Here is a 15,000-nt window from a genome sequence, read left to right on the forward strand (position 1 = left end):
TATATATATCTGTTGCCTGTCACTAGCCGATAAATGCGATCGCAAAAAGCAATAGTTATCAGAGGCTGTTGTTTCATGTGTCACGCTTCGCGTTTCATCGTGTTTGTCAGTTGTCGCTGCCGTCGACGCTAGTTTAATGATTATGATTGCTCTGTTTTTTAATTGTTTTGACTACAGTTGGTACCTAACTAGACATTGTAACCGCTATTTTGAATACCGCCGATCGGCTATTGTTGAGCCCGACGTCCTTGGGGTGCTGTGCCAAGTAAGTCTATTCTAGTTGTCATTCTGACATTAATTGATTTGAACAACCACGACACGAATCTGTGCTACCAGTTCGCATCGATTGCAGCAATAGCGTGTAGTAGTCATGGTGGAACTAACAAGTTACCTCCTTGGGTGTGACTGCTAGTGGCTGCCGGCCCATCTGTGCCCCGTTCTCTGCTGCACTGTTTCGCGCCGGGCCGCACGCAGTTCATTCAGCAACACACGTTCCTGTAAATCGAGCGGGCTTTGCTTGTTGCTCAAAGGCTTTTTTCTAGGCCCATAGGGAAAGCAGCGGTGTCAGCGGCGGTTAGTTCTATTCTGTGAGCTTCTGATAGGTCCGGCGTCGCTGTATCAGTGGACACAGAATGAACGACATGCAGATACGTATAGGTAACGAACCCGGACGGATCAGGCGGGCCGACAGAGACCATCAGCTCGACAAAACTGTTGCTACTCTGGCAAATCTACTGGTAACTGCGCCAACAATGGTGGCAAATGCGTCTACTGTTGTTGCTAATGGCAACGGCAACAATCAGCACAAGTAACACAGACATCCACACGCATACATAAGTAGAAATACGCGACGGAGACCCAGAACGTAGTCGATTATCGAGTTTATTTGGGTCTGTCGGGACTGTAGGGGCCTCTGTAACGATCGTTTGAGCTGAATGGTTTGCAGATTGACTTGGCATGTGGCGGATGCGCCGTGAGCCAATCGCTCCGTAAAGTTCTACAAACGGATGATCAGACAGCAACGGGGGCAAAAGTAGGAAGGGCAAAAACAAAGGTCGTTTCCAAATTCAGTTTCAGTAGTTGTAATGCATTCAATTATCGAAAAACTTGGCAGAACGCGCCGGTTCGTTGGTGGGTAGGACGAAGTTCTCCTTGGTAGTAAGTGATAGTGATGATGATCATGACACTGATTCTGATGGTGAGGATTTGAGCCGTAAATAATCGCTCTATAATATCGATGGAAATGTCAGGCGGCCTGGTGACATCGTCGCAGCCACTCACGCAACTGTTACATGAATGAGTTACCGCTGACTATAAAATTAACACTTAGATGTATTGATCTCACCTCCACTTCTCCGTCTTCTCTACACGTTTTCCCCTGTCGTCTGCTAAAGCTCTGATGGCTCAATATTACCTTTACATTTTTTATGTGGTCTACGTCTACTAAGTGAGCGTACGGTGATATAGGCAATTATGAAGACCGGCGGTAAAACAGGTACATAATAGAAATGTTCTTGGCAGAATTGATATATTGCAACTGTGAGGTTGTGCTATCGGTGCTAATTTAGCGTTTTTTTTTTTTTTTTTTTAGTAAAATGAAAATGTTGGAATTTTACATCAAATTAGAATAAAAAGAGGTATGTAAAATGTAAAAAATATAAGATTGAAAGCCAAAAATCTGTGGGTGGACAAGGAGTAGGTTAGGGCATTACGCTAAAGGTCAGTGTGCTAAATTAGTTAAGAAAATTGAGCACAAATAAACATTGATTAACCAATGAAGAACACTGAAAGAACATGATGTACGCTGGAAGTGAACATCAATCTCTTTTTACTTACTGACTAGTTTTTCACAGGTTTTTTTTTTTTTTTGATGTGGTACCAATCGCATCATGCATCACTATAGCCTATATAGTGTCGAAAACATATGGACGACTGTGTGAATTCTCCTAATAAAACGAAATCGTCTTTCTTTGATGTTAATGATCGAATAACCGAATTGATACCCCTGATTCGCACTCATCTCGTATAAACATTTCCATAGTTCTTTAATGTTCTAACTGGGAAGCAATAACGGAGACAATAAGGAAGGGTTTATTCATGGCGGCCACCTATTGATCCTCGCTTTACTGACACGTATTTCCTCAGACAAACGGGGTCGAAAAGAATCATACGTCAAAAATCAAAATTTTCCGTGGACGGTCTCTTTATTGTAAACAGAATAACTAAAACCGTTTATCCTTCTCGATCTATTTATGCCGTTGTCTGATTTCTGTGGTGTTACTTGTAGCTTTCTAATAGAGAAAATGCGTTTTTTTTTTTTAAATCGAAACCAACGTTTTGTCCGCTCGTGCCATATTGCTATTTTTATTTGCTTGTTTTTATTGTCAATCCTAAAGATTAGCTTTCGACGATGGCGCAGTTGGGTCTGGCAATGAAGGTGTTATTACAACAATGGATATTGACTGGTTTATTTACTGTTTACGAGCGAAATAAAGTAACAATAATATCAGTATCTACAACCCTGCGCTAACAGTATATGCATCGGAGCAGCTGCGCTTAGGGTGAAACAGGTAGCGGGGTGATAGCAAAAATGAAAACAATTTAATACTTTATTATTATTATTAATTACTTTCACCAATGTATAGTAGTGCGTTGCCGTGTTCTTACGTTTTGCAGTAACGTTTGGCTGTTTCTAAACAGACATGACACCCTGGCAGCTAGTGCTCTCATTTATGGTTTTTTTCCACCCGTGAATATTCGTAATGCGACAACCAATATAATGGTAATAATGTCAGCAACGCGAGAATTGTTCGTAACCGACATGACTGGAACAATTATCGAGCAGTTTATCGCTGATTTCATGGTACAAATACCGCGGACCAAGCATCAACTAAGAATATCTTCCCACAGTAACAGGAAAAATCCCAGAATAACCTTTGTCTGTGACAGTGCATCGATTTGGTATTCCTTTTAGATACCAATACAGCTCGAACAGCGTGTTTGTTAATCATTACGTTCGTCCTTTACGTTATGGGTGTGATGCCAGTTTATTGTAAATAGGATTCGATCCCTACGGCTTTTTAGCCGCTCCAAGATTTACCTATCCCAAAAGACTGCTCAGCTTTTGCTCTCATAGAAATGCAGTTGTAGCTATCTATCTCCGACTGTTTGTTGAGCGGACGGTAAATCTGGGTGATCTTTTAATTTATTTATCGTTCAGTGGTTTTTGTCTGCCTAGCGTTTTCCCATACGAAAACCTGCTAGAGAAAGGATCGACAGTCGAGTGGCCATGTCATGTTTGAGTCAGTATCTCCGGCGTCTCTTTTAGTCTGCTAGCGAGAAAGCCTAAGAATACGTTATGTTACCGTTGGCCCTTAACGATACAACTGTGCATACTTTATAGTTTGTCTCTGGCATTGTGTCTTGGTCCGTATACGCATCTCAACGCAGTTGAATGAATCGCGGTTGGGTGGGCGTTTTTCGGGAGGGCATGTTGTGACGCTGATAACGGTAAATTCACCGATGTTCGCACCATGATAGGTGGCGTACGCGCCGTTCTATCGGACGACGCGTTTCTGCTTCTTTTTCCTCCTTCCTTAGGATTATTGTAAACGTCAATATTTCAGACTGGATGATCAATATCGATGGCGCATGTCGCCGCTGATAATAACAAAGTATCGTTGTCTGCATCTACGACAATCACGATAACAACAGTCACGTTGCTGCCGGCGCGGCGCAAATGTCGACGTGACAAAATTGTACCTGGCGCGTTTTGTATGTATAAAGTACTACGATGATATTTGTATCCTCCGCAGCAATATTGTCAGATTGTTGGCGACATTTGCTCTATTGTTATTAGCAACCCGGCGCTGTTGCGTTAATGGTTCGACAAGGACGCGTTGAGCACAGAGCAAAACACGTACACCAGTTAGCTTAGCGGGTAGACAGAGTGGATCGATCCTATTCTAGATGAAGTGTGAAGTCGCTCTTTTACTTTTTTGTTAAGCCATGTCTCGTTTATCTCGTCAACAGAGTTCGTTTGTAATTTTGAGTTGAAAACAAAGGTCAGGGTAAGTTGATTAAGCTTTTATTTTTACCTGTTGTTACTATTTTTACTAAAGTTGCTATTGTAAGGCAGACCTAAAAGCCAACCTTGTTATTATTAGCCGTCACAATCTATTCATTTGACCGCTTTGTAAAATGTCGAACTTTAGCAACTGCTGCCATGAAAGATTGTTGCTGGCACCAATATAGGCTTCTCGTTTGATTGTATGGGCGCTGAATGTCAGTGAAAAAAAAACTCAATGGTGGTTGGTTCGTTTGCTGTTTGGTGTGGAATTCTGTTGTTACTTTCCATTGTCTTTATAGGTTATTTTGGCTGACAACCTGAATAGATATGTAGACCTCGCGTAGCTGCTTGTCTATACTTATTATTATTATTATAACATGATATCATAGCAAAAATAATAACAATAATCTGTCGTGTCGAGCATCTCATCTTGTAAAATATACACTACATAGTGTGAACAGATACCATTATTATAAAATGACTATCCTACAGAATGTATAGATTTTTATAGTGCATTACGTAGAGTACGTGTAGCTCAGGGTCGACAGTTAGGTTGGATAGGTTTCGCCCGGAGATATGTCTCTCCTGTGTTGAAGTCGCGCATATTGAGGGGTTCTTTTTTCACGCGTTCGTTTCATCATTTAAATGTTCTGTTGACGTATGCTGCGGAGTTGCGGCTCTGCCTCCATCCTAGCTCCGCCGTGGGCTCTAATCAGCACCCTTATGAAGTCAATGAAACCGGCCGTGAGGCTTTTCACCCGTGAAAAATAGTTTTTCTTTTAATTGAGCACGCACCCGTGTCGTCATCGAATTAGAAAGGTAAAAAATCGACCGTTTCCCAGCACCGCTTACTAGGTCCCATGATCCATTTTTTGAGTGAAGTTACTGGTAAATTTAAAATATTACTATTATTGCTATGGAAATAATGAATCTAGGAAATCATTAAGCAACGAGGCAATTTCAGTTCTCCGAATATGAATAACGTGCTCTATGCTCCAGCATTGACAAGTTTATTGATATAACTTCATAGGGGTTCAGTGCTATTCGACATATCAGTGGGGTAGTACTCGGCAACGTATTTTTTTTTTATTACCGGGCGATCTGATGCCATTAACTCTTCCATTCTAACCAAACTTCTGGGCGAAATAAGTAAACCGTTCTATGAAAGCCCATACAATGCACAATTCTCATCAGACATATCGTCGTGCAGCGCAACATTGAAATGACCGGAGTTCCCCCTTAATATATTGACTTTTGGCCTTTAAATTGCTACAGGGACTTTTGTCAATTGAAGCACCAGCTCCTAGCTGCTACTATCGGTAGGCTGGATTTCTGTTGAGATTTTCCTCATAATGGAAAAAATATCGATCAAGAAAGAAGTGCCATACGATTTATTCTAAAAATGGGCACCGTTTACATTTTTGTGTGTTAGGGGTCTTACGGACAGTTTGCCATGAACTCGACGCAACGTCCTAGGAAACACTAAATATTCGCGAAGGTTTTTCCAATAGCGTCCGTTTACGAAGTATGCAACAGGGGCAAAATACTTGCATCTAAAGAAACAAATCGGTACCGGTTTTCCTATGAGCGGGTTCAATTTCGTTGTGAATGCTTCACACTATGGATTTCTAAGGTAATATTCAGCTAGATGATGCAGCCTGTTTCGGTAACCTAGAAGCCACCATTCAAAGGTCACTTACTAGCATACCTTAATAGATCTACTGGTACACTGTGTACACTTTAATCATCTGACGTCCACAGTTTGTGGCTAGGCGGCTTATATAGTTATTTGTCCGCATGCATACCCCGCGACGTGTATTGTCTTTGAATGGCAACGTTTTTCGCAGATTTTCATGAGAAACAAATACATTGGAAGGTATCATGATGCACTACTGCATCTAGAATGGAAAGCAGTCGACCAACAAGTTCTGACGTGTTAATTGTACAGAAGATTTTTCACAAAACTGGTGCTGGCTACCAAACAGTAAAAACAATTTTCGTTCACATGCATTCGGTCCAGGCCACAGTCATTCATCACTATAGTATACGTATTTTAGATACAGGACGCTAAGGCCGACACAGCAATGTTGCCCAACGATCGCCTGTCGCTACAAGAACTTTACAACTCTTTACGCAGCTCTACACAGCGTTTGTCGTTTGTGTTCTATATTCTACGGCCGTTTCAGTGGCCTGCACCTGCTTAGAAATACGGACCTATGTTGGAATTAACGTATGTTGGAAAGCGAGGATTCTGGTCTAACACGTTGAATGGCATCAGTGCTTGTGAGAGCAGTTTTTACCTCGCCTCAGATGACCCGTGTCGCTTGCCTGATACCATAAGGACTATAGGAGTTGCTACGAAAGCAATTCCGCATGAGCTCAACCTCATGTTGAATGTACCCGTCCTCTCTATTGGCTTGCTGATCGGTTCTGACGTGATCTTTGTCGTCTGCTATCAGAGTATATAAAAATGATATGCAAGGAAACATGAGCTTAATATATGATACGGCACATGAAAAATGTACAGAACTACGTAGAATTGTGCTAAGCTAGCTGGTTTTTGCTTCGACTCGGTTACATCTGCTTAGAGGGTTTGTGTGAAACGCCACATTTTGTAAATATCGATAATCAAATTGCTAGGTAGTAGCCGTGATATTGTTAGTTAGACTCTAAAAATTGTTGTAGATATATAATTATATATACATGCGCATGTTCGTTACCATATTATATATATTATACTGACACCGCTGCGAGCACTTTATCACGAAATGCAAATATATATACATACAGTGCAATGCTAACAATCCTTACAGTTCTCTATCAGTATAAAAAATCATAAGTGGGACGTACAAAGGTATATTCCCACAGACATACACTTAATTTACTTGTATAAGGAGAGAGTTATTCTTACAAAGCTGTTCAAACTTTTTTATTATTCCTCACTACTTTTCTACCACACTCATATTCTTTCGTTTTCTTTCTCCGTTTGCTCAGGTCTATTTAGACATCAGGTTTACTGATCCTGCGGTAAGTAGCTGGGCCTCCCAGCAACAACCGCCGTATCTTGGCTGGCCTTCGTGCGCAATCTGCGCAGTGGCCCCTTTCTGAACACGTAAGAGCAACATAACGTGATGCCCTATGTATCCTGCTCGATCAGGTAAATAGAAGAACAGTGTAACAATGCTGAACGCGGTTGTCCAGCGAAGGGAGTCGACTATAGACGGTGGGAGTGATGGTTGAAATGGCCTGTGAGAACCGATCGAAAACTAACATCACCAGAAGAAAACGGAGAGTCTTGGGCGAACAGGCGATATTAGCGCAGAGCGCCTTATACCTAACAAGCATGTTACCCAGGGAACTGCGCCCTGTTGACCAACGAAGACCGCTAGCATTAGTACTGGCGGTTGGATTAGAATTGGACCTGACAATAACCGCTGGGTCAAAGGAGACATGCTTGGGTTTTCAGCCGGTGATGGTTGTGGCAAGTTTCAGTGAAAGTAGACATCAGTCGCTAGTCGACAATCGATTCTCCCTAGATAATGGGAACGTATGTAAAAGCGTCATTAATTGCCTGTGGGTTAGTTCGATTCCATGGATATGGACTTGCCAGCGTGAAGAATCGTAGGTAACCAGAGATTTGTTAGTTGATGTCCGGTCGTTGAACGTCTACGAAGTACTGCGATGTGTTTATAGCGACAGTGATAGCTAGCTAACTAGAGAGCAGTGATAAATATTTAATACTACTACAGAAAAACAAAGAGTGTGTGTAGATCATGATGACAGATTTAATAAGGCACAGGCTGAAAGTGCATAAAAGACTGCTTGGCATTATTGTGGGCGAAATGGGTATTTAGGCATTTTTTTTTCCGTAAGTATATAGTACCTTCGAGAGGTCATCATATCATCGTAGAAATTTCTAGTTTAAAGGAATAGATATTTTATTCGGCTTAAACCCAGTTTACTTAAAGTCGAGGTGGGTTATATTCAGAAATACACACCAATTCAAATAGTCAACTTCATTCAAACAGATAATACCAAAAACTTGTGATCATTTCTCAAAGAGAAACAAACGACGACGTCAGCAAGCCATGCTATGTTCGATTCTTTCACCTACACTCCAGAATTCGTTAATACTTTACTTCTTTGAATAATGCTTCTATGCGTCGTATTTAGCAACACCGTCCAGCTACCGAATTCGACCATCCCTGATCTCATCAGTTAAACAAGGTATATTCACTGGCTTTCATTCTACCCCATGTAGCTGATCTGGGTATGCCAGTCTTTATAGCTTTGTTGTAATGTTTTCTGTTCTATGAGACGGAATTGGATAGTTTTGATGTGGGCCTCCTTTGTTGAGATGCAATTTCCTTGCACATTGCAAGTAAATGCTTGGAAGAGGACTCAGAACGTCGAAGCTCGCATCTCATTCCTTTTATCGCCATCGTAACGTTCGTATAGAACGTTTAAACTAGGGTTACCATTTCCTAGCTGCCGTGCACCGAAGGAGAATAACGTTACGGAGGATGTCCCACTACTGCAAATAACTCTCGCTTCACATACCAGATACAACATGGACGTTTTGGTCAGCGTTCTAGTCTTTCGACTATGGGAACTATGAGGCTTACGCCGAACCCTTTACTCGGGTTTGTTTCGTATTGGCCTAAGACAAGCAAACGTTTCTGGCAATAAAGCGAAAGGCTTTATCGTTTCGCCCTCTCGCTCATTATCTTTCTTCTGTTACCCGCGACTCCAGCCCCGACCGCCAGCCGGCTTGACTAGCCAGTGGCCGTCGGCCGTTTTTGAGACCTACGACTGCTAGCCACGGCCAAGGCCGTATGGGGCCATTGACTCCATCCCTGAACGCGGCTAAGAGCCGGGAAAGCTGGTCGAACAGCGCCGAGCCCCTCCCTCCTAAAAACGGGGAACGTTCTCTAGTAGAGAGCCGACGCTCTAAACCTCCATGGTTACATCACAACTCTCTGGTAGAAGGGGCATCATGGGGCAGCGCTTTAGTAAATATGATACAAGTAGGTTTGCTACTAGGGCACGACCATTAGACCTCGCTGATCGTTGCGCCCTCGGTGGCGACACTGAACCTTTCGTCGTCATTGTCGCCGCTGCTAGAGCGGGTAAGCTGCTATTAGTAGCAGTAATATTTCTTACTAGGCATGTGTGGTTAGCTAAAGGAGTTGTTGTGAGACAAAACACTTTCCGGTCAAGCTGGCGCTATATTCGAACTCTCGACGCCTCTACAATAAACATTGCAACGGCTAATGTATTACGATTGAAGAAGAGCAGCAATTCTACGACGGGTTCGTCGTCTTTCTTCGTGACAAAAATGCATTTATATGCATCTTTTGCTGGTGACAGTCTATTTATTTTTCTATTGTATTATTTATGTTAAAAAAAAAAAAAAATTATTTTTGTCTATTTAACTTATCACCGTCGAGTCTCTTGGAGATTCTAACAGCTATAAACGATGTGTGTGTTTTTACGGAGAGTGATGTGCCATTTCGAGTGATTGCTTACCTAGGTAGAGCCCACACACGAGCGCCAGCAAAGACCAAAGCTGAAGTCAGCTGAATCGCCAACGAAACACGGTGGCGCGACTGCACAGCGACTCACCAGGTAGAGGATGAATGGGTCGTACAACGTCTTGTATACCACGTAACCAGCAGAAGTCGTAGCAGTGCGAAATTGAGCAGATGAACCTATTGTTATTGTTGCATTTGCTGGCGTCATCTGTATCAATTCGAGATATCAATAGCTTATTGCTGCTGTTGTTATTGTTTTAGTTGTCATCGTATATGATTCTTTTTTTTTTTTTGAAACGGGGAGAAGTAGTTTAAACATGACTTTAGTCCTTATTTCTATGTGTCTTCGATCCAACGATGGTCTCTCGTCTCTATAATTGTTTCTTTTTTTGTTTGCAAATATTGTGTTAAGTCAAAAATAGCTTGTAGCATTCTGCGTACTTGTGCCACCTACTGTTTATCACTTAGGTCTAGTGTTTACTCTCATGAAGCAGGCAGGCTTACAATAAACTTAACAAAGAACCTTCATGTGCTACCTCATTGACATGAAATGGCCACGTTAGCAAGGGCGTATGTCCACTGACATGGAATTGGCACAACCACAATGGTAACTACTTCAAATCCTTGCATTGCCATAGAATATCATGTCCAGGCGATACTTCGGAAGTGGATCGAAGTCTGACTGTCAAGGTGCGTCAGCGCAGCTGCAGTTGTCATACCGGCTACGTTAGTCACCTATCGCCAGTCACGACACGTAACAAACCGTGTATACATGCGTCCTACTGATTTACCTTCAGTTCACCCCTCCGCCCCTTTGAACTACCCACACTTTTACCTCCGTCTACTCACCTACTTGCGCCCCCACTTCCCGCCAGGGTTAGTCCATAGATTATGCCAGGGGGTCGAAACCTAACGCAGCGCCTGTTCGCGTCACCTAGCACTGATATGACAACAGTTTGTCGTCCCTCTGCATGAGAAACATGAGGCAGACCATTCACACCTCACTCGTGGAACGCGAAGCCACAATCTATCATTCCCTATGCGATAAGTACCCATCGCATTTCTTCAAGCCACACGCAACCACAGGGACGACGAGGGCTAACGCCTCAAGTGAATTCGGTTCGCTTTCGCGGGGTAGGTTTCAGTGCTTTGAATGCGCAGGTACATGTCTGCCACACGACTTGTTCTTAGCGGCGATTAGCCCTGATCAGTCGTGGGCGTATACGATTACAGCTGCCGCCGTAAGTGTCGCTGGGGGACGACTATTGCCGACGGCAGCGCCGTAAGGACTACGCTGTGAAGTGAATAGGGCAAGGTTTATTGGCGAAATGGCAGCGTCACCAATAACGTCACGAAAGGTGAGCCATACACACAGCTTGCAATGCCAAGCGAAGACGCCAATAGGAGAGGACAGTTAGAGGCTGTTTGTTTTCGCCAAACAAAAAAAAAAAGCCGTTTATTGCTGGTTATATGTATATAGAAGTAGTGAATAATATTGAACATGCACACAAAGAAACAACGGTTTTTGTGGGTTTGAAAGAACAACTATTTTTTTCCTTTTTTTAAACGCATACCAAAATTGTTATCTGAATTGAAACAAATTTTTTGCCATCGACTGTAACAGTCGTTAGCATTCTATGCCATAACAATGACAACCTCACTCATTCCCAAATACCGTCAATATTGCAGCGTTTTCGTGGCCTTTTGCAATGCTAATGCCACCCTTCTACCTGTAGCGTCCTCAGCAAGTCACGTTTTTTCGAGCAGTACGATCAGCCTTCCACGCCAATAATGACGCGCATAATTTTTCTCCACTGTCTTCGCCGTGATCAAGCGGTCACCTGAACACAACAACAACCAGTATAATTTTTAGCACTTATCAGTGGCGTACTATAGATTACTATTCCAACCCGCTGATGTCAACTGCATTCTGTTAGCTTGTTCTTTGTATGCAGCCCTGACGCTGCGTTTGTAGTTGATCGTTGTAGAACGGCAGATAAAGCGGCCGCAGGGTGGTGCGCTCCTGTGGCACTTATCATTTTACTTATACGACAGCCATTGTTGATGTCTACAGCCGGTCGCAATTGACAAGTACCAGCAGCTGGTATCTGCAATTTTCGATTACCGGCAGAATCGATCTGGCTTTACTAAAAATAACTCCCCCAAGAGCAACAATACCACAGCGTAGAACAATTATAATGTCGTCGTGTCGCATTGCTTGTGGTGGTCGTTCCAACAACATATGCTAGTAGAAGTAGTGTTGGCAGCAGCAGTATCAGTAGCAACAACGGCAGAAAAAGAATAGTCAAAAGCTATCTGGCCGGGTCTCTAGGACCTACACCTTAGGTTCAGGCTGCTAGGAACTGCAACGCTAGGGCAGCAAGACGCCGCTGTGGTAGATGAGCGACGAATAGGACCCCGCACAGGTCTCAGCACGTCGAACGAGAGGGGAAACTCGACAGGACGATGAACTGGGACACGAGTAGTAGAATAATGGCAACTTACGAGAAGCCATCCGTGCGGACTTTGGCTCGATGTACTATTAACTAAGACCCGCATCAAGGCCCGAAATACGAAATGGTTTAGCGCTTAGTGCACAAAAGCCCTACAGCATGAGGATTCTGGGTAACTATTGAGTCGTCTGTTCAGTAGCCACATGCCGAGTCGAGTCGGGCCAGGGCGGCGCCTGTAGCGCAGCGCAGCGATAATAAACGCTCGGAAATTCAAATCCATTCTCATTGACGGCCACAGGCCGAGTCATTATCGCCATTGCAGCTGCAACAACTGTTTTCCGTATACGACTGAATTGGTCTTCGGTAGTTTGAAGGGAGCATCGCCCTCATCAGCAGCATCAGCATCAATAACAGCAATAAGGGTGGTAAGGCATTGCTAGTAATGGCCATTGTAATTGTCGCCTATCTTAGACGTGAGACAAAAACGGGAGCAGTCTGGCCAATATTGGTATTGGCAGGCAGTAGCAGCTAGCGCATCCGTTTAGTGACGAGCTTTAGTATAAACTGGTATTAAGCTGTCGTTTCCTAGATGGCCAGCCATTCGCTGTTGCATCATCCACAGGCCATGCCGCCGAGCTCTGTCGCTGCTGTTACAGTCGGTACGATCGTCGGCGTAATGATAGTGGTGCTGGTTTCCGTTTTCCTGTGTCCCAGCATTCTACACTCGTCATCTCTGGCCAGGCGTATTGTTGCAATGGGTAGGCAGGGCAGGAGTAGCTTCGCCTGGTTGTTCGGTGCGGAAAAGCTAAGACGAAAGGGGGTAGAAAAGAGGTGAATGGGGATAGGCACATTTGTATACGTTTACATATTTTGAGTCTATATATGAAACGCCATTGAGTTGATGCTGTTCTGTTAATCTAGTAGTAGTTGACAGCAGCGTGGTCGATGTGGCTAATGCGCGTCTTCTTGGGTACGTTGCCATGGTGACCGTAAACCACAAGCGCGCAGCCATCCTGGTTCAGATATCAGCGTTAGTAAAAATTCGTACGAAAACTAATAGTAAAGAATTGAGTTATTCTACAGGTCAACAGTTGCGTTGTCATGTCGTTGTTTCGAAGGTACGTTGCAGAAAGCCCAGATGAATTAAGCAAGACTCACCTTAGTTACACTTCTAGTCGGGCAAGTCTCTGCCTAATCTAATCTAAGATCCTAAAAAAAAAAAAAGGTAATTTTGCTGGCTTATTTGCCTAAAAAATAGCTGAGAGTAAATAAAAAAGTAGTTGATCTATATGAAATCAACTGCAGGGTACAGCTCTTAAATTAAGGCTAATTTTAGCGGGCTGTTTGTCGCAACCAGCGTACTCTCATCGTCAACAAAAAGCTTCTTTTTATAAAATAAATTAAGAAACACGGGAAAAGGTGGAAAAGTGTGTCGTCTTTGTAATCTGGGAGCAAATGAGTGACTACGAAATTTCTTCGCCGCATGCGATCGACGCCCGCGAACATTTAATACTCTTTGTTTACTTTTTGTCTAATTGACGCCATTTGCGTTATTGCTAGCTTTGATGCAGCTTTTGAAAGGTCCTCAGTAGGTTTTAAAATTCAGTAGGGTTCGAAAATTAGTCACAGGGTCACAGTCTCAAAAAGCCATCTTCAATGCACCGACCGTTTGAGAGAGAACAGTATCAATTGTCGATTGAGTTCTACAGGTAAGACATTAGTCTTTAAGATCTACGATTTCTTGCTGCACACTGTGTACCTTTACGAGCTTGCTATCAATACAAGATTGATTTCGCTTAATTTTTTGTATGTACGCTATATACAACAGCATATACCTACCAATAACGCGAAACGCACAGCTTCTCTATAGAAATTTGTTCACTGGTTAAGAACGAATATTTCTGAAAGTGACTAGTGATTGGTTTAAATCCGGAGCCGACGCTGCAACCGCGGTACATGGCCGTTATGTTGGATGAGCATTATTGCTAGGAATAATACTTATAGCGTGAATATAACATTTCGTAAAATAGATATAGTCTTAGAAACAACGCATAAGAGGAACTTGAGATTTAGATGCAGTGTCTGTTAAATCTAGCTACGGACTACAGTTGTTGTTACAGCGTCTTTGCGATACCCTTTTGAACTGAATAAGGAAGTGAGTTCGAATTTGCCGTAGACCCTGTCGTGACGCAAAAAGATTGTACCACAAACCGGTGTTGTCATGGTACAAAATCTAACATTTCTAATCAATAGAAGGACGCATGGGCTAAAGTCGAGCTTTGATGACAGGTGTCACGCTCTCTGCTCATAGGTAGCAACTAAGAGAGATCCAATCTAGCCTCGACCAAATGCAGGCTCCGCTAGCAGTCAGGTTCAGACTCGCCTTACTACTACTACAATTCTGATCATCGTCTCTATAACGAATATTTGTCTAATAGCATCAGATAGCTACGGTGACAACAGTAACAACATCGACAGTGGCTTAGGTATTTTCAATCACTGAAAGTGCAGGCACACGAAAAACGCCTGTCGGAACTGACCGCGCGTCCATGCGTCTTACGAATTCTGCGGATTCATCAAGCTCGTAAACGGCAGAAGCAGCATGGTTGGAACTTCTGTAGGTACAGAAGCTGAACAAAGCTGCAAGCCCATATGATTACTATTATTATTGTACTTTTTTTTTTATTATACAATGTTTTACATAGAGATTTCGAAAATGTCGGTTTACATATTTGTCTCGGGAAGTGGTCGCAAAAGCCTGATAAAAAGCATGTACAATTTCAATGGCAGGGATACCGGCAAGTTGTAAGCCACTGCGGGTTTGTCGTGCCAATGCTGAATTAAAATTATAATAAATTAATTTTCTATATTTATAAAGCTACGATCGCTGGCGGCATAAGTTCCCCAACTAGCGACCCGGTCGACGCTCGGATTGATCCGTGAC

The 15,000-nt window shown here is 43.0% G+C and overlaps 1 protein-coding gene across 9 annotated transcripts in view; it reads left to right on the top strand.

Annotated features, from left to right (window-relative positions):
• Positions 1-15,000, top strand: part of LOC111267673 (uncharacterized) — a 54,564-nt gene that overhangs the window by 16,818 nt on the left and 22,746 nt on the right. The window contains exon 1 of one of the 9 annotated variants that reach the window (XM_022846060.2): positions 3,918-4,070. The exons of the other annotated variants lie outside the window; for them this stretch is intronic. The gene's annotated coding sequence lies outside the window, so the exon portion shown is untranslated. Of the gene's footprint in view, positions 1-3,917; positions 4,071-15,000 lie in introns of those variants that run through there. 9 annotated transcript variants of the gene reach the window in all.

Source organism: Varroa jacobsoni, unplaced genomic scaffold (assembly GCF_002532875.2).
Source record: "Varroa jacobsoni isolate VJ856 unplaced genomic scaffold, vjacob_1.0 scaffold_1208, whole genome shotgun sequence".
In the NCBI taxonomy this organism is placed as follows: domain Eukaryota; kingdom Metazoa; phylum Arthropoda; class Arachnida; order Mesostigmata; family Varroidae; genus Varroa; species Varroa jacobsoni.